General features: G+C 38.0%; 1 pseudogene; it reads left to right on the top strand.

The window, feature by feature from the left end:
- The window catches only part of LOC143388555 (mucosa-associated lymphoid tissue lymphoma translocation protein 1-like), a 74589-nt pseudogene extending 53924 nt beyond the window's left edge, over positions 1-20665 (top strand).
- Positions 20666-21673: the final 1008 nt, after the last annotated feature.

The following is a 21673-nucleotide window of genomic DNA, read 5'->3' as shown; positions in this document are numbered from 1 at the left end:
ATTGCAGTATGTTAGAAAGATATAAGCAAATGATAGCTTGCCCAGGAGTCTGAACTTGAGATGCTCTTTGAGGAGGGGTTAAAATATAGGGCAATCAATGAATAAAAGTCATGAAGATTTAAAATAAGCAGTGAAGTCACTGATGGGGAAATAGAGTCATATTTTGAATACTTAGTATCAATTTTACTTTTAAAATGTATAATTTAGTGGGTCAGACTGTCCCCAAAGTTGTGCACTGGTGATCACCAACTCTCTACTTTCTTTAACCCAAAAAGAAACCCATTAGTAGTCAGTACTTTTCCTCCATACCCTACCTTTTTCTATCTTTATGGACTTGCCTATTCTGAACATTTCATATAAATGCAAATTTAATATAACGTCTTTTATGTCTGCCTTCTTTTACTTAGTGTAAAAATTTTAAGTTTCATCCATATTGTAGCCTGTATCAGACTCTATTATTTTAGGGCTAAATAATATTTCATTATATGAATATACCACATTATTCCTGTCTGTTCATCAGCAGGTAGGTATTTGGATTGTTTTCACTTTCTGGATATTATGAATAATGCTGCTGTAAGTATTTGGGTACACAGTTTTAAGCGGACTTAAGTTTTCAGTTCTCTTGGGTATGTACCTAGGAGTGGAATTGCTGGGTCATATGGTAATTTTTTGTTTACCTTTTTGAAGAATTGTTAAACTTTCTAAACTTCTTACACCATGTTATATTCTCTCCAGAAGTAATTGGATCTCGATTTCTCTACATCTTTACTTGCACATTTTATTGTCTTTTTACTATAGATAACCTAGTAAGTGTGAAGTGATATTGTGGTTTTGATTTGCATTTTCGTAGTGGCTCATGATGTTGAACATTGCTTGCCTGTTCATCTTTTATATATTTCCTAAGCTCCTTCCTTGTGCCAGGAATAAACAGATGGATTTAAGACTTCTGTGCACTGAAGGAAATCTTCACCTTTTGTGATAAATGAGCCAGGAAAACAGTCCTACACCCTTTTCTTTATACAACCTGAGATAAAACTGCAATTCATATTATAAATATATTCTTGTATGAATTAGAATACACTTCATACTGCATCTTGATGTCTTAAGTGCAGAATTTAAGTAAAGACTGTTGCCTCAATAATTTAAAATGGAAGTTAACATTGACTGAATTTATATTGGGTCTTTCTTAGAGTTACCATCTATCTCTTTTCTCCCTGCCCCTCTCTCCAGGGTTATTATATTATGCAGGACATGGTTATGAAAACTTTGAAAACAGCTTTATGGTCCCTGTAGATGCTCCAAATCCATATAGGTCTGAAAATTGCCTGTGTGTACAAAATATACTGAAATTGATGCAAGAAAAAGAAACTGGACTCAATGTATTCTTGTTGGATATGTGTAGGAAAAGGTAAAATTTTAATGTTTATTAAATTACTTTTGTTGTTAAATATCCACCTTGATAAACCTAAGGCAAACTTGTAAGAAGTCAAGAACAATTTGAATTTTTGAATTTCTGATTATAAATTGAAACTGAAAGAAGAAAACTAGAAAAAAATTCCTTGTTTCTCTATGTATATCAAATTATTTTTATTCTATTCCTGTTTGTCAGAGAATAAAAGTGAAGAACTAAGAGGCATGGTTATCACACTACAAAGAGTTAACTCTCCAGAATGCCTGAACATGTTTCTGACAGTCACTACAGTTATTCCTTCAGGAATTAAAACAAAACCATTCCTCTAGAGTTGGGACACGTCAGTTAGCCCTGGATCTGCAAATATTGAAAGGATAGCTGAAGCAAATGTTTAAAGGTTTGGATCCCATTTGCCTGCCACTGCATTGCTAAGGAACAGAACCAATGACTATTGGATTTACTGCTTTTCACTTTCTCAGCATTTACCAATCAAACCCAATGCCCAAGTTTAAATGTACCTCCATTTTTAAAGCTAACAGAAGATGTGACTGTTTGCCTTTTTGTGTGTTTAGGAGCCTGAGATTATTTTTGGTAAATAAATTGCTGACTAGATGAAGCAATTTGGAACCTGTAATTTTAAATAATTTATACTAAAAATATATTGTATTTTTCATTATATTATTTATATTCTTTAAAGAATTCTGTTCAACTTTTCATATCTGTCCTTCTCTCCTTTCTTCCTTTTAAATAGAAATGATTATGATGACACCATTCCAATCTTGGATGCACTAAAAGTCACTGCCAATATTGTGTTTGGATATGCCACGTAAGAAAATTTTATGCTTATGTTGAGATTCCTTTATTTATTCTTTGATGTTTTCTTTTGATTGGAGATTAGATGCCTAGATGCATAGATATCTAGACATAAATTTGCCTCCTTGATGTTCTTGGTGCAAAGTTTTAAATACTTGACATCAGTACCTAATGTCTTGGTATCTTATTACTAAGCACCAATGCATTTAGTTCCTGCTTAAAGATAACTCTTTAATTAGGGATGTCATTGTAGGGGAGGAGGAGAGAGAATGAAGCTCATCACTGTATATGGATACTCCAGGTAGCAAGTATTTGCTTCTTTAAAAACTTCTTTCTTTAATTTCTTATTCAGTGGACATTGACAAAGTATAGTTTTATGTATTTATGGAGTACAAAGTGGAGTGATGGATCAAACAAATTAACGTATTCATCACCTCAAGATATTTACTGTCTAATAGCATTTTGTCCTTTGACCAGCAACTCCCACTCCTCCTATTTGCCAGTCTCCAGGAATCACCATTCTGCCTTCTGCTTCTCTGTGTTTGATTTGATTAGCCTCCACATGTAAATAAGAATGTGGCTTTTGGCTTTCTGTGCCTGGTTTATTTCACTTCTTTCTCTTGGTGTTTTTAAGGTGTCAAGGAGCAGAAGCTTTTGAAATCCAGCATTCTGGATTGGCAAATGGAATCTTCATGAAATTTTTAAAAGATAGATTATTAGAAGATAAAAAAAATACTGTGTTCCTGGATGAAGTTGCAGAAGGTAAAATTTAAAGAAAGAAATCAACTCAGAAAAAGGAGTGGGAGATAAACCTACTCAGGTTTCCCTGTTTGGTGATTATTTTATTCTTACTAGTACCCTGTGGATTTGGAATTGACATTTATTTTATAAAACAATTTTTAAATGTAATGTTCATCAGAGCTCCTGCTATTTAATTCCTTTCTTCTCTCCGTGCAGTCTTAGCTTCATGGCATTTGTGCAGTATCACTTAGCTGACAGGGCTGACATCAGACACAGTGATAAAGTAATCCTCAGAACTATACCTTGTTTTTGTGCCTGGTGCCTTGATGCTGCCCACTGTACTTGCCTGGAAGAAAGCGGGGAAAAAGGCCAGTGAACAGTCTCTTCTGGGATTAGAGAGAGAATCTTACAGAAATTTTGACACTCTGATAGAAAAAGTCAAGTTCATTCTTTAATTGGTGAGCTTAGTATTTTTGAAGCCTGCTGTAAAGGCTTGATCCTAGAGGTCTAATGTTGTGTCTTCTATATCCTCTTGTTCCCTGCCCTGCCTTCTAGTACAGTGCTTGCTGTCTGTGCTCATGTCAGGTCTGAATAAGTATATGTTAAATCAGTAGATTACAGTGTTGTGGAAATGTCCTTTTATGGTCCAGACCAAAAATAAGGTAATGCTAGTGCAAACTAGCACTCCCTAAAAATGAGTTTCATGGATGTTCCTGAGATAACAGTTTGAGTGTAAGTTATTTCACTAGCAACTGTCAGTCACATTTATTTTCATGTTTTTGTCAATGTAGATATTTTAGTTATACCCCATGACTTAACCACTCTCTTACTTAATGTAGCCTGCCAGGGCTTTGGGTTTTCTCCCCACCCTCCTGCTTTTTTCCAGAGAAGTTCTGCTTTTAATTCATTTACACATTGGGCTTCCCAATAAGTGTCAATTGAAGAAAAGGTTCTTCTGCTTAAAACAAACAAACAAACAAAAAAGTAAAATATTTGGATTATATTAGTTATTTTTATACTGAGATCCATTAAGGTGCTTCAGAGCCTCTAAAGTGTTTTTAGTCTAATTTCATTTTTAAAGTATATTTTAAGCTCGGTGTACTATTTGGAAGGCTGAAGCAGGGAGGATCACAAACCAGCTTGGACAAAAGGGGCTAGAGATGTAGCTCAGAGGCAGAATATTCTTGGGTTCAATCCCTAGTATCATGAATGAGTGAATATTTCAACTATTTTAAAACAGCAGAAAGCACCAGACTGGAGTTGTGGCTTAGTGGTAGAGTGTTCGCCTAGCACAAATGAGACACTGGGTTTGTTCCTTAGCACCACATAAAAACAAATGAATAAAGTTATTTTTAGGCAATAAATAAAAGTTTATTTTTTTAGGTATTAACTTTAATTTTTAAAAATTTTATATATGACAGCAGAATGCATTACAATTCTTATTATATAGAGCACAATTTTTTATGTCTCTAGTTGTATACATAGTATATTCACATCAATTCATGTCTTCATACCTGTTCTTTGGATAATAATGATCATCACATTTCACCATCATTAATTACCCCATGCCCCCTCCCTTCCCCTCCCACCTCTCTGTCCTATCTAGAGTTCATTTATTCCTCCCATGCTCCCTCTCCCTGTCCCACTATGAATCATCCTCCTTATATCAAAGAAAACATTTGGCATTTGTTTTTTTGGGTTTGACTAACTTCACTTAGCATTATCTTCTCTAACTCCATCCATTTACCTGCAAATGTCATGATTTTATTCTCTTTTATTGCTGAGTAATATTCCATTGTATATATATGCCACATTTTTTTTTATCCATTCATCTACTGAAGGCCATCTAGGTTGGTTCCACAGTTTAGCTATTGTGAATTGAATTACTATTGTGTTACTATAAACATTGATATGGCTGTGTTCCTATAGTATGCTGTTTTTAAGTCCTTTGAGTACGAGAGGGATAGCTGGGTGGGTCAAATGGTGGTTCCATTCCTAAATTTCCAAGAAATCTCCATACTGCTTTCCATATTGACTGAACCGATTTGCAGTTCCACCAGCATTGTATGAGTGTACCTTTTACCCCACATCCTCACCAACACTTATTGTTGCTTGTATGCATAATAGCTGCCATTCTGACTGGAGTGAGATGAAATCTTAGAGTGTTTTTGATTTGCATTTCTCTATTGCTAGTTTTGATGAACATTTTTTCATGTGTCTGTTGATTGTACATCATCTTCTGAGAAGTGTCTCTTCAGGTTCTTCGCCCACTTATTGATTGGGTTATTTGTTTTTTTGGTGTTTAGCTTTTTGAGTTCTTTATATATCCTAGTGATTAGTGCTCTATCTGCTGTGTGAGGGGTAAAGATTTGCTCCCAAGATGCAGGCTCTCTATTCACCTCACAGACTGTTTCTTTTGCTGATAAGAAGCTTTTTAGTTTGAGTGCATCCCATTTATTGATTCTTGATTTTAATTTGTGTGCCACGGGAGTCTTATTAAGGAAGTTGGGGCCTAATCCCACATGATGGAGATTAGAGACTCCTTTTTCTTCTATTAGACACAGGGTCTCTGGTTGTATTCCTAAGTCCTTGATCCATTTTGAGTTGAGTTTTGTGCATGGTGAGAGATAGGAGTTTAATTTCATTTTGTTGCATATGGATTTCCAACTTCCCAGCACCATTTGTTGAAGAGGCTCTTTTCTCCAATGCATGTTCTTGGCACCTTTGTCTAATATAAAATAATATTGTAGTTTTGTGGGTTAGTCTCTGTGTCCTCTATTCTGTACCATTGGTCTACCAGTCTATTTTGGTGGCAAATACCATGTGTTTTTGTTACTATTGCTCTGTAGCATAGTTTAAGGTGTGGTATAGGTGAAGCCACCTACTTCACTCTTCTTGCTAAGGTTTGCTTTACAAACCAGATGAATTTCATGATTGCTTTTTCTATTTCTATGAGGAATGCCATTGGAATTTTGATAATATTAATTCTGCCTATCCAAGATTCCCAAGTCTTTTTTTTGTTTTTGTTTTTGTTTTGTTGTTGTTGTTGTTGTTTGAAGCTATTGAGAATGGGGTAGTTTTCCTCATTTCCTTTTCTGAGGATTTGTCACTGATATTCTGAAACACCTTTGATTTATGGGTGTGATTTTATATCCTGCTACTTTGCTGAATTCATTTACTAGTTCTAGGAGTTTTCTGGTGGAACTTTAGGGCCTTCCAGGTATAGAATCATATCATCAGCCAATAGTGCCATTTTGAGATCTTATTTTCCTATGTGTGTCCCTTTAATTTCTTTCATCTAATTGCTCTGGCCAGTGTTTCAAGAACTATGTTAAATCGAAGTGGTGAAATAGGGTATCCCTGTCTTGTTCCAGTTTAAATAAAGTTATTTTTTAAAGTATTAAAAAAAAAAGTTCCACACTTACCCGTATAGGATTACTTACCAAGTTGCCATGACAACAAATGACATCTTGGTATGTTATGTGATTATTTTTTAATTTCTTATAAACGTCTCAGGAAAGTTTTTTGCTTTTTGCTGATCTTTTTTAGATCTACCATGTCTCCTTAATTAAAATTGCCAATTTCAGCTATGTACAAGTAAAACAAAATGTGAAATAAATTGCTCGCTGTAATAGTTGTAGCTCCAGAACATAATTTTTTGTACTATTCAGTACAGCCTATTCAATTGATTGAAATGGCAAAATGAATGCTCACTAGTCTAGTTCATCAGTTTGGCTTTCAGATATCTGAAAATGATCTTCATATTTAAACTCCAAGACCTGCTAGAAATAAACACTTATTTAGACAGGCACAGTGGCACAAGCCTATAATCCCAGTGACTTAGGAGACTGAGTCAGGACAATCCCAAATTCGGGGACAGCCTGGGCAACTTTGCAAGATCCTGACTAAAAATAGAATAAAACAGGCTGGGGATGTAGCTTAGTAGTAGAGGACTTGCCTAGTATGTAGATTTGATCCCAGCACTACAGAAACAAAACAAAAAAGCTTATTTAATTAGTAGTACTGACAAACTTACTTCTGAGGTATGTATTGTGAACCGATGCACAACCGGAATCTAGGACATTTACAGAAATCTACATCTAATTATGTTTCCTCTATCTGTTCCCTGCCACCTTCCATGATAATAATCATTTCTAAATACCACCATTTATTATTACTTAATTTGTTTCTTTTTTCTTTTTTTGGGGGGGTGGGGGGCGCGGTGTGTGAATTTTTCTTGTAGTGCTAGGGATGGAACCCAGGGTCTCATGCATGCCAGGCAAACATCTCTACTACTGAGCCACATCCCAGCCCTCAGTTTCTTTCTTACATAGTTTTATTGAGTTTCTATATGTTCTGCGAGGGATAGTGGTTCATGCCAGTAATCCCAGCAGCTCAGGAGGCTGAGGCAGGAGGATCGAAAGTTTAAGGCCAGCCTCAGCAACTTAGTGAGACCCTGACTCAAAATAAAAAATAAAAAGGACAAGGAATGTGGCTCAGTGGTTAAGTGCCCCTGGGTTCAGTCCTCAGTACCAAGAAAGGGGGCAAAAAAGAATTTCCATATGCCCCCCAAAATTAAGTATATTTTTGTTTTAGGTTGTGTTTAACTTTATAGAGAGATATTACACAATATGTAGTCTCTCAGGACTTCACTAAAAGTTTTTTCAATTAATATTATATTGCCAAGATTGGTATTATTACATAACTATAGTTCATTCATTGTGACTTCTGTGTAAAAATTCCACTATTAAAACATATTAAGTTTTCTTTCCACCTACTCTCCTGTTGATGGGCATTTGAGTTACTTCTGCATTTTCCTACTGGAAATAGTGCTGCTGTAACATTCTTGTATATATCTCCTAGAGTGTGCCTACAAGAGTTTCTTTGGGATATAAATTTAAGATTTAGAATTGCTGGGTCATAGTGTAAGCCAATATAGACATAAAATTATCATGACTGCTTTTTTAGAAAAATACTTTCAGCTCTTAGAAACTGGTCCAGTATTTTTGTTTTTGCTTACTGCTACATCACTGGCACCTTAATCTATGTCTGAGTAAGTGCTCAGTAAACACTTTTTGAGTCAGTGGATCATTTTGAGAATATAATCTGATTTATAAGAGAGTTCTTGGCTAAATGTTATAAACATAACAAAAGAATTGCTGGCTTTAAAAATACTACTTACTTTCTTATTTTTTTAGATATGGGTAAATGTCACCTTACCAAAGGCAAACAAGCTCTAGAGATTCAAAGCAGTTGTCTGAGAAGAGAGCACTCACCGATCCAATTCAGGAATTCAGGGCACAGCTCATCCTGCAGAATCCCTAGTGCGCAATCTACAGTGGGCCAAGGCTCATGGTATGGTAGATTTCTTGTGAAATCTTTCTACCATAAACTTACTTTAAATTGTTAAGGTTTTTTTAATTCTGATTAAATAGATTTCCTCCCAATTTTATAGTGAAAATTTTTGCTTAGTGGGCAAATTCAAATGTTTAAATTATAGATATTATGCCAATTTATATAATGTTAAAGATTTCAAAAATTTTAGCCCATTGTTTTTACCATTGCTAAAATTTAACAGAGTATGTTTTATTTTTGTGTTTTTTAAATGAGATTTTTTTTATTTGTGTAGTATGTAGTCTTTAGCTTGTCTTATACTGTGACTACTGAAATGTGTAGCTGTGTAGTCAGGTCTGGGTTCTGACCTGGTTTCTACCACCTGGTAAACATGTTATCTATAACATGAGAGTGAAATCCTACTAGATAGGATTGCTGTGATTGAAAGACATGCGTGGCCCATGAATATTACTGCCATTCTCTCTGTGACACTTTATTGGTTTGGGGTTATAAAAGGGTAAAGGTGAGATAAAAATCCTATCTGTAGCCTAAATTACATTTTGGCAATTATTTTGCAGTTTACCTTTTATGATTTAGTGAAATAAGTTTGAATTATTGACTTTAATAAAGATTTTAGATTTTTCCCTTGAGTTCCAAATATCTATTCTGTGAATCTCTTGCTAGAAATAATTGAAAAATAATTACATTTATTGAATGCCTATAAAGCATATTTCTTTTCATAATAGTTTTAGCAAATTAACATATTAGAGCACATTAAAGGGTAAAGTGCTGTAAACATATTATCTTGGCATTCCAGATAATTGCATAGTAATTAAAATTGAATATCTTTTCTGTAAATAAGTCTGAACAACACAAAGTTACAGTGGTAAAGATCAATAGGAAACAAAACCTTCTATAAAATAAGACTAAAAAGTCAGGTAGAAGGTATTTGTAACAAATTTAGTAAGAAGATAGCTTTTTTGGTTTTTGGGGTTTCTTAATAGCATAAAATGGTAAGAGAAGGTAGTGCAGTGGCCCAGATCTGTAATTCCAGCAGCCGAGGGAAGAGAATCCCAAGTTCAAGGCCAGCCTAGGCAACTTAGCAAGACCCTGTCTTCAAATAAAAGTGAAAAATGCTTACTGGTAGAGAATTGCCTAACATTCATGAGACCCTGGATTTCATTCCAGCACCAGAAAATATTATTGTCATGAAGATTGAGACATCAGTGAAAATATATCTATCATTGTGCATATACTCTTGATTACCACTAAGTAAAGTATATATGCAGATGGGCAAGAATTATAATAAAAGATTTGATATGTTTAGCCAGAAAAAATATGTGTTTAAATAATATTGGTTATATAACATTTTTTAAGCAAAAGAAAAGTCTCTAATTGTATTTTATCCTATACAGAATACTAGCTATTTTATCAGAAAATTTACCAAGCACTCTTTGTAAGTTGTCCCTATTGTTCTTTTTCAGAACTTCCAGAAAGTATGTGTCTTAAATTTCAATGTGGTTTTCAGATTCAATTAGGATTTGCAGCTGAGTTTTCCAACGTCATGATAATCTATACAAGTATAGTCCACAAACCACCTGAGATAATAATGTGTGATGCAAATGTTACTGATTTCCCACTTGTAAGTCTCTCCTTTTTTATTTTTATTTTTTATTTAAAATCAGTGATATTCTTTTCTCTGCCACACTCCTCTGCCATGATGTCCTGCCTTACCCTAGGCTCTGAGAATTGGAGTTGACCATCAATGAACTAAGACCTCTGAAACCATTGAAACCGCTGTTGACCAGTGACGAGTTCTTGCTTCCCCAATGTTGAAGAATAACACCAGAAAGCACACGCCGAGGCAAGGTCAGAGTAGAAATTAGAAATTTATTAAAGGGCAGCAGAAAAGACTTCTCCCGGAGGAAGAAGGGGACCCAAAAGGTCGAGGGGATCCAACATGGCGGCCTGCGAGGAAGCTGCACTTTCAATATCTCCACATTAACGGGATCAGAAACACCAATTAAAACAGCTACATTCTACCTACTGAGGATCTTCTAGCAAAATTCCGTTGAAAGGAGACCTGCCGAGAATTAGTAAGTTTATTAGACGTGACAGTTTGCCCCAGACAATTGAAACTTGACCGGCAGCGCGGGCTCAGAGTCCAATCCCGCGGCCACCCGCCGCTTCTGCAAGCGGCAGGCGGCCCAGAGCAGCGCGGCAGAAGGGTCCCCGCCCGGCCAGCAGACAGCTCCCGCCATCCCGGCTACCCTGGCGGCCCTGCTCTCGCTCGGCGAACAGCCACCCCACCCGGCTGATTCTTAGCCACGCGGCTGCAGTCACCCGGCTTTACAAGCGGCCCCCGGCGGCCCTGCTCGGCGAGAAGGGTCCCCGCCCGGCCGGCAGACAGCTCCCGCCATTCTACTCTTGTTCTGCAAACAGCCACCCCGCCCGCCTGGTTCTTAGCCACGCGGCTGCAGCCACCCAGCTTTACAAGTACCCCCGGCGGCCCTGCTCGGCGAGAAGGGTCCCCGCCAGGCCGGCAGACAGCTCCAGCCATCCCACTCTTGCTCTGCAAACAGCCACCCCGCCCGCCTGGTTCTTAGCCACGAGGCTGCAGCAGCCCGGCTTTACAAGCGCCCCCGGCGGCCCTGCTCGTCGAGAAGGGTCCCTGCCCGGCCGACAGACAGTTTCCACCATCCCGGCTACCTTGGCGGCCCCTCTCTTGCCCTGCAAACAGCCACCCCACCCGCCTGGGTCTTAGCCACGTGGCTGCAGCCACCTGGCTTTACAAGCGCCCCCGGCGGCCCTGCTCGGCGAGAAGGGTCCCCGCCCTGCCGGCCGACAGCTCCCGCCATTCCGCTCTTGCTCTGCAAACAGCCACCCCGCCCGCCTGGTTCTTAGCCACTAGGCTGCAGCCGCCTGGCTTTACAAGCGCCCCCAGCGGCCCTGCTCGTCGAGAAGGGTCCCTGCCCGGCCGGCAGACAGCTCCCACCATCCCGGCACTCCTGGCGGCCCGCCCGCTCTGCGAAGGGTCACCCCGCCCGGCTCTTAGCCACGCGGGCGCCATCTGCCTGGCTCTGTGGGCACCCCCGGCGGCCCAGCGCAGCCAGAAGGGTCCCCGCCTGGCCCGACAGAAGGCACGTGCCCTTCCGGCTCTGCTAACAGCCCTGCCCACCCGGGAAAGGGCTCCCCCCCTTGAGAGGATGGGAAGGAAATCTAACCAAGCCTCTATGAATTAGCGAACTGGGATCTAAAACCAGAGATTGTGTCAGACCAGAGACAAGCCAGTTCCACCTCTCCCTTCGGTCACTCCTGCAAGGAGCCAGGGGCCCGCCATAGCAGAGAGGGGAAGTCACCAAAGATCGGCCAAAGAGATTCCTTCCCAGCGGATTCTAAATTAGCAGGAGCGGCGAGGGAGCCGGCCAGAGCTGGCAGGAACCGCGGCAGCGGCACGGGAACCGGCAGGAGCTGAGGCGGTGCTGACGCAGGAGCCGGCGGGAGCCGCGCGGCGCGGGTCTCCCAGCTACAGCTCCCACCAGTGCTGACAACTGAGGTCTCTTGCACCAGATACGGGGGCGTGGCTACCAGAAGGTAAGCAAATTTGCTGGGGGTTCTCAGCCCCAAGCTCTACAAACTTAGGGCCTGAGGGAGGCAAACAAGGAGAGTGTGCCCAGGCACTAATGAAACAGCTGCTCCACGCGTGTGCAAGGTAGGCGGAACCGTGACCACCGACAAAACAGGCCCAGTGGCCCGCCAGATACATCGCCCCGGTCGGGGGAGGGGCAGAGCCGCCACCAGCGCCTTTTAGGTAGACAGATCTGCAACCGACAGACAGAACAGGCCTAGTGGCCAGTGGAGGGGCAAAGCCGCTGCTCACGCCTGCAAGGTAGGTGGACCTGTGACTATCGGAAGAACAGGCCCATCGAAAGTACAGGTACAGCGGCCTCCTGGCGTGGAAGGCACATTGCCTCAATTGGAGGAGGGGCAGAGCCACCGCCAAAGCCTGCGAGGGAGACTTTGCAGCTATACAAGAGCAATATAAATATATAGGGGGAAAAATCAATAACACAACAGTTTCACCAAGCAGAAAGAAACGCGATCAGTATGAAAAGACAAGGAAAGAAAGGACCACAAGCAATGCAGGTCAACTCAACTTTAGAAGAGGTAATATCTGCAGCAGATGGAATGTCAGATAAAGAATTCAGGATATACATGCTTCAGATGATCTGGAGTCTCAAGGAAGACATTAGACAGCAAAATCAGACAATGAAAGACCACTTCGACCACTTCGACAATAAATTACATAAACAAATCCAAGAAGCAAAAGATCAATTATACAGGAAGATAGAGGTTATAAAAAACAAACAAACAGAAATCCTGGAAATGCAGGAAACAATAAACCAACTTAAAAACTCAATTGAGAATACTACCAGCAGAGTAGAACACTTAGAAGATAGAACATCAGACAATGAAGACAAAGTATTTCAACTGGAGGAGAACATAGACAGCTCAGCAAAGCTGTTAAGAAACCATGAGCAGAACATTCAAGAAATATGGGATAACATAAAGAGACCCAACTTAAGGGTCATGGGGATACAGGAAGGTATTGAGGTCCAAACCAAAGGAATGAGCAATCTATTCAACGAAATAATACGAGAAAACTTCCCAGACTTGAAGAATGAGACAGAATCCCAAATCCTAGAAGCCTACAGGACGCCAAATGTGCAAAATCATAAGAGATCCACACCTAGACACATTATAATGAAGATGCCCAACATACAGAATAAGGAGAGAATTTTAAAAGCTACAAGAGAAAGGAAGCAGATTACATTTAGGGGTAAACCAATCAGGATAACAGCTGATCTTTCAACACAGACTCTGAAAGCTAGAAGATCCTGGAATAACATATTTCAAACACTGAAAGAAAAGGGGTTCCAACCAAGAATTGTGTATCCCGCGAAATTAAGCTTCAGGATGGAAGATGAAATTAAAACCTTCCATGATAAACAAAAGTTAAAAGAATTTGCAGCTAGAAAACCATCTCTTCAAAACATCCTTGGCAAAATATTACAGGAAGAGGAAATGGAAAATATCAATGAAAACCAACAGCGGGAGGTAGTACAGTAAAGGTGAGGGGGAATAATCAAAGAGGAAAACAAACCATGTTTAGTAACATAAATAAACAAATATGGCTGGAAGAACAACCCATATCTCAATAATAACTCTTAATGTTAATGGCTTAAACTCACCAATTAAGAGACTCAGGCTAGCAGAATGGATCACTAAACAAGACCCAACAATATGCTGCCTTCAGGAGACGCATTTGATAGGAAAAGACATACATAGACTGAAGGTGAAAGGTTGGGAAAAATCATATCACTCATATGGACTTCGGAAACAAGCAGGAGTGTCCATACTCATTTCAAATAAAATAGATTTCAAGCCAAAGTTAATCAAAAGGGATGAAGAGGGACACTACATACTTCTCAAGGGAACCATACACCAACAAGACATAACAATCATAAATATATATGCCCCAAACAATGGTGCAGCTATGTTCATCAAACAAACTCTTCTCAAGTTCAAGAGTCTAATAGACCACCATACAATAATCATGGGAGACTTCAACACACCTCTCTCACCACTGGACAGATCTTCCAAACAAAAGTTGAATAAGGAAACTATAGAGCTCAATAACACAATTAATAACCTAGACTTAATTGACATATATAGAATATACCACCCAACATCAAGCAGTTACACTTTTTTCTCAGCAGCACATGGATCCTTCTCAAAAATAGATCATATATTATGTCACAGGGCAACTCTTAGACAATATAAAGGAGTAGAGATAATACCATGCATATTATCTGATCATAATGCAATGAAAGTGAAAATCAACGATAAAAGAAGTAAGGAAAAATCATGCATCACTTGGAGAATGAACAATAGGTTACTGAATGATCAATGGGTTATAGAAGACATCAAGGAGGAAATTAAAAAATTCTTAGAGATAAATGAAAACACAGACACAACATATCGGAATCTATGGGACACATTGAAAGCAGTTCTAAGAGGAAAATTTATTGCTTGGAGTTCATTCCTTAAAAAAAGAAAAAACCAACAAATAAATGATCTAATACTTCAACTCAAAATCCTAGAAAAAGAAGAGCAAAACAACAGCAAAAGAAGTAGAAGACAAGAAATAATTAAAATCAGAGCTGAAATTAATGAAATCGAAACGAAAGAAACAATTGAAAAAATTGACAAAACTAAAAGTTGGTTCTTTGAATAAATAAATAAAATCGACAGACCCTTAGCCACGCTAACAAAGAGAAGAAGAGAGAGAACTCAAATTACCAGCATACGGGATGAAAAAGGCAATATCACAACAGACACTTCAGAAATACAGAAGATTATCAGAAATTATTTTGAATCCTTATACTCCAATAAAATAGAAGATAGTGAAGGCATCGATAAATTTCTTAAGTCATATGATTTGCCCAGATTGAGTCAGGAGGATATTGACAACCTAAACAGACCAATATCAATTGAGGAAATAGAAGATACCATCAAAAGACTACCAACTAAGAAAAGCCCAGGACCGGATGGGTATACAGCAGAGTTTTTCAAAACCTTTAAAGAGGAATTAACACCAATACTTTTCAAGCTATTTCAGGAAATAGAAAAAGAGGGAGAACTTCCAAATTCATTCTATGAGGCCAACATCACCCTGATTCCTAAACCAGACAAAGACACTTCAAAGAAAGAAAACTACAGACCAATATCTCTAATGAACCTAGATGCAAAAATCCTCAATAAACTTCTGGCGAACCGGATACAAAAACATATCAAAAAAATTGTGCACCATGATCAGGTAGGATTTATCCCTGGGATGCAAGGTTGGTTCAATATACGGAAATCAATAAATGTTATTCACCACATCAACAGGCTTAAAAATAAGAACCATATGGTCATCTCGATAGATGCGGAAAAAGCATTCGACAAAGTACAGCATCCCTTTATGTTCAAAACTCTAGAAAAACTAGGGATAACAGGAACATACCTCAACATTGTAAAAGCAATCTATGCTAAGCCTCAGGCTAGCATCATTCTGAATGGAGAAAAACTGAAGGCATTCCCTCTAAAATCTGGAACAAGACAGGGATGCCCTCTCTCACCACTTCTGTTCAACATAGTTCTCGAATCACTGGCCAGAGCAATTAGACAGACGAAAGAAATTCAAGGCATAAAAATAGGAAAAGAAGAACTCAAATTATCACTATTTGCAGATGACATGATTCTATACCTAGCAGACCCAAAAGGGTCTACAAAGAAACTATTAGAGCTAATAAATGAATTCAGCAAAGTGGCAGGCTATAAAATCAACACGCATAAATCAAAGGCATTCCTGTATATCAGCAACAAATCCTCTGAAATGGAAATGAGGACAACCACCCCATTCACAATATCCTCAAAGAAAATAAAATACTTGGGAATCAACCTAACAAAAGAGGTTAAAGACTTATACAATGAAAACTACAGAACCCTAAAGAGAGAAATAGAAGAAGATCTTAGAAGATGGAAAAATATACCCTGTTCATGGATAGGTAGAAGTAACATCATCAAAATGGCGATATTACCAAAAGTTCTCTATAGGTTTAATGCAATGCCAATCAAAATCCCAACGGCATTTCTTGTAGAAATAGAGAAAGCAATCATGAAATTCATATGGAAAAATAAAAGACCCAGAATAGCAAAAACAATTCTAAGCAGGAAATGTGAATCAGGCGGTATAGCTATACCAGACTTCAAACTATACTACAGAGCAATAGTAACAAAAACAGCATGGTACTGGTACCAAAACAGGCAGGTGGACCAATGGTACAGAATAGAGGACACAGAAACCAATCCACAAAACTACAACTATCTTATATTTGATAAAGGGGCTAAAAGCATGAAATGGAAGAAGGATAGCATCTTCAACAAATGGTGTTGGGAAAACTGGAAATCCATATGCAACAAAATGAAATTGAATCCCTTTCTCTCACCATGCACAAAAGTTAACTCAAAGTGGATCAAGGAACTGGATATCAAATCAGAGACATGGCGTCTGATAGAAGAAAAAGTTGGCTATGATCTACATACTGTGGGGTCGGGCTCCAAATTCCTCAATAGGACACCCATAGCACAACAGTTAATAACTAGAATCAACAAATGGGACTTACTCAAACTAAAAAGTTTTTTCTCAGCAAAAGAAACAATAAGAGAGGTAAATAGGGAGCCTACGTCCTGGGAACAAATCTTTACTCCTCACACTTCAGACAGAGCCCTAATATCCAGAATATACAAAGAACTAAAAAAATTAGACAATGAGATAACGAATAACCCAATCAACAAATGGGCCAAGGACCTGAACAGAAATTTCTCAGAGGAGGACATACAATCAATCAACAAGTATATGAAAAAATGCTCACCATCTCTAGCAGTCAGAGAAATGCAAATCAAAACCACCCTAAGATACCATCTCACTCCAGTAAGATTGGCAGCCATTAGGAAGTCAAACAGCAACAAGTGCTGGCGAGGATGTGGGGAAAAGGGTACTCTTGTACATTGCTGGTGGGACTGCAAATTGGTGCGGCCAATTTGGAAAGCAGTATGGAGATTTCTTGGAAAGCTCGGAATGGAACCACCATTTGATCCAGCTATTCCACTACTCGGTCTATTCCCTAAAGACCTAAAAAGAGCACACTATAGGGACACTGCTATATCCATGTTCATAGCAGCACAATTCACAATAGCAAGAATGTGGAACCAACCTAGATGCCCTTCAATAGACGAATGGATTAAAAAAAATGTGGCATTTATACACAATGGAGTATTACTCTGCATTAAGAAATGACAAAATCATAGAATTTGGAGGGGAATGGATGGCATTAGAGCAGATTATGCTAAGTGAAGCTAGCCAATCCCTTAAAAACAAATGCCAAATGTCTTCTTTGATATAAGGAGAGTAACTAAGAACAGAGTAGGGAAGAAGAGCATGAGAAGAAGATTAACATTAAACAGGGATGAGAGGTGGGAGGGAAAGGGAGAGAGAAGGGAAATTGCATGTAAATGGAAGGAGACCCTCAGGGGTATACAAAATTACATACAAGAGGAAGTGAGGGGAAAGGAGGGAAAATATAAGGGGGAGAAATGAATTACAGTAGAGGGGGTAGAGAGAGAAGAGGGGAGGGGAGGGGGGAGGGGGGATAGTAGAGGATAGGAAAGGCAGCAGAATACAACAGACTCCAGAATGGCAATATGTAAATCAATGGTTGTGCAACTGAAGTGATTCTGCAATCTGTATATGGGGTAAAAATGGGAGTTCATATCCCACTTGAATCAAAGTGTGAAATATGATATATCAAGAACTATGTAATGTTTTGAACAACCTACAATAAAAATTAATTAAAAAAAAAATTTAGGTCTTTCTTCTGGGATATCTGAGATTTATACAATCTTCCCAATAGAAAAATCAGAATCCTAGTCAATCAAATGTTTGGAAACATACATAGGCTTTACTAATTTATTATTTTCTGTATTTTAACCTGTTAATAAAATTTTGAAGTAAAAGTGAAAAAAAAATAAATAAAATAAAATCAGTGATATTAGCTGGGCTTGGTGATACTTACCTATAATCCCAGCAATTCAAAAGGCTGAGGCAGGAGGCTAGTATGATCACAAGTTCAAGAACATCCTTGGCAGCTTAGCAAGATGAGACAATGTTTCAAAAAATAAAAAAGGGCTTGGGATGTGTGTCTGTGGTGGAGTACCCCTGATTTCAAATCCTAGTTCTGGGAAGAAAAATAAAAGGGGTATTGTGATGTTAAAGAACTGAACTTTTGAGCTGGAGATGTAGCTCAGTTGGTAGAGCACTTGCCTAGCACATGTGAGGAGGACTTAGGTTCAGTACTCAGCGTGCATGCACACACACACACACACACACAAAAAAAAAAAAAAAAAAAACTTCTAAACTTTTAAAAACTTAAAAGTTGATGGTAAATATAAGGGAGATATATTTATATAAGTGTTACTTCTTTGTAGTTTAGAAACATTGATCATGATATTTATTAATTTTGCCAAAATACCTTAAGTTTGTCTAATTTTAAAATGTCTAAAGTTCACTCAGGAAGGATGCCTTTCTCAGTCCTTAAATAGGATGTCAAATGTAGAAGAACAAAATATTTTATTTATACATACACGTACATATATAGAGTGGGGGGATTTTCTTTTAAAAAAATCTATTGTTTCCATTGTGTTATTATAACACATAAAACTTTCTTGTAAAGTTATGGTCATATATTGGAAGAATAGAAATCTAATTCTATTCTTTCCAAACATTTATTTCTAGTATTTATTTTTTATTGATCAAAAGAATCTAATAAATAGTACCCCTCTTTCTACATAGGTATGACAAACTGAGAAGTAAGCTCAAAAATATGTGCTTTATTTATTTTTTTTATTATTTATAGAGACTTCATGGAACCCACTGCTTCATGTGACAGCAAATGATTTAGTACGGAATCGCTCAGTTAGTTTCAGCCGGCCTCCAGTGATAGCAGCACTGCTCAGATTAGGCCACCCAGTGTTGCTGGGGCGTCCCTCTAGAAAAGCAGAAGGGCAGTATCCTTCACCAGTGGTTGACTCTAAAAAAATAAAAAGGGAAGGGCTGACTTTAGCTTATTCGTTTATTCTTCTTAAATATTCTAAACATATGATCATAACGAGAAAGAATTCAGGAGCTAATTACTAATGGGGTTCTCTCTACTGAAAAAGAAACTTGAGTAGGATAATAAGTATTTCAAAGAGAAGTAAAGTTAGCACTACCCTTTCAGAGCTAACTTTACTTTTTAAATATATTAGTACAGAATTTACAATTCTATTGTAATCATAGAATGTGGTTTTCATTGCTTCTTTAATCCTGGGTAAGGAATCACTACTTATGTCAAATTCATGAGAGCAATACCTGTCAAGATGTTATACCATAGACAGTGTGTGACTGATTGATTTCATCAATAACATTCATTGATTCACCCCCCCCACAGGACCTGGATATTGATCCAAAAGATGCAAATAAAGGAACTACTGAAGAAACTGGCAGCTATTTAGTATCAAAGGATCTTCCCAAGCATTGCCTGTATCCAAGACTCAGTTCACTGCAAAAATTAAAGGTTATTGCTTTTCCTAATTATAGCTACTAATGAAAAATTATTTGAAACTGAAAAGTCTGTTGGCAAAATCCATACATATGCTGCTTTATTGGTTATTAAATTGAAGTTGAGATAACTGATCTACAGTGGGTCCTCTCAGTGTCCTTATATTCTTTCTCCGGTAGTGGCTTGAGGACTTTCATGTGAGAGTATATGTGTTTATCATCCATACTCTTGAGAAGTTAGGAAAATGCAGCATATTCTACTTTTAAATATCTTAGCATTTTTGAATCATCATTTCCTTGTTCTATGACTTTCCACAGAATATACAGCAAATTAGTATGGAATTTCTCTTTAATCTTTTTTTAAATTTCTAGTTGATTTGATAATGAGAAGCTAGCTCTACATGGTTAAACTTTCTAATAAAGTCATATCCTTAGAAAAGTTGAGTTTTTAACTTTTTCATAGCCGTATAACTATGTATTAGCTAAAGTCATCTCTTAAAGGTTTAGCCCATTATCTTGTTCAGTTCAGTATTGAAGGAAGGAAAAGGAGATGGCTAATTGCCAGCCTTTTTTGATTTAGGGGAGAGGGAGAGGATGCCTTGAGAATTGGAACCTGGGATAGAGGGCTGAATGGCTTTTTGTTCTATGTATGGGAATTACATCTTAAGATTGATATTTTTAACATTGATAAAATGGTAAACCTCGTTTCTTTTCCTTTTCAGGAACATCTAATCTTCACAGTATGTTTGTCTTATCAGTACTCAGGACTGGAAGACACTGTGGAGGAGAAGCAGGAAGTGAACTTCGGGAAGCCTCTCATTGCTAAATTAGACATGCACCGAAGTCTGGGAAGAAAGACTTGCCTTCCTACACGTCTTATGTCTGATGGGCCTTTCCATAGCTCCACATCCACCTTGGGGGGAGCAGGGCACTATCATTCATCTCAGGACTCATTCCATGGTGTCTACCATTCATATCTTAGTAATTCAAACAGTGTTATACCATCAGACAGGTGTCATTGCAGCCAGACTCCTAATGAATTTATTTCAAATTATCATACCCATCATTATTCCTGCCACTTCAGTAGAAGTAATGTGCCAGTCGAGGCAACTGATGAAATACCATTCAGTTTCTCTGATAGGCTCATGATTTCTGAAAAGTGACCTTCTTATTAGATGCCTCACATGAAATAGTGCTTTTAAAAAGTGAGCATTGTGAAATGGAAAATATTATATATATATATATATATATATATATATATATATATATATATATATATATACACACACACACACACACACACACACACACACACACAAAGAAAATAAGCAACAACTGTTTCATAGCAGGCTTAGGACTTTATGAGTTGTTGGAATTATATTATTTAACCACAGACTTCCTCTTGCTCTTTTTTCTCTTTTAAGATTTTGTGAAAGTGGTTGGTTGGTTCTGTAAGAATGACGTGTGGGTGTGAATGTGGGTGTGTGTGTGTTAGTACATGTACATAACAAAAATCTTTTCATTTTGATCACTCTGAGTTAGTAGCAATGGGAATGGCATTGTTGTAGAATAAGTCGTTGTATATTTTACACCAGAAGGAATCCTGTTGATCATCATGCTTAACCTAGTTTTATCAGTGGGAGAAAAAAGATTAAAGTCTCTTGTGTAAGTTGGAGCTGACATCAGAACTGAGACTCTAGAATTCTGTTCCCATGTTTTCTCTACTCCTGCCTTCCTGACAGATTCTGAGACAACTGTTACTTTTGTAGATAGGTTGAAAGACAGGTAGGTAGGTACACATATCTGTATATTATCTTGAGCAATGTATAAACTTCAGTTAATAATCATAGGACCTTGAATCAAGTGTCAGTTAAGATTGTTTGTAAATAAATCTTATGTAGAAAGGACTGAAATTTCTTGTTCATAATTTCACAAAACCACGAGAGGTGATGAAATGTTTATCTGTGTTGAAGCTAGACAGCAGAATTAAGAATAGAGATATAATTTTGGTAGATGTTTATCTGAATCTTCCAAACGTTGATGACATATATTTTCCTCTTGAATTTTTTTTGTTGGGGGGGGTGGTGCTGAGAATTGAATCCAGGTATGCTTAACCACTGAGCCACTTCTCAGCCCTTTTTATATTTTGAGACAGAATAAGGATCTCACTA

The sequence above is a fragment of the Callospermophilus lateralis genome, unplaced genomic scaffold, assembly GCF_048772815.1.
Source record: "Callospermophilus lateralis isolate mCalLat2 unplaced genomic scaffold, mCalLat2.hap1 Scaffold_194, whole genome shotgun sequence".
Taxonomy (NCBI): Eukaryota; Metazoa; Chordata; class Mammalia; order Rodentia; family Sciuridae; genus Callospermophilus; species Callospermophilus lateralis.
Note: the sequence above shows the minus strand (reverse complement) of the source record. Positions and strands in the feature narration are given on the sequence as shown.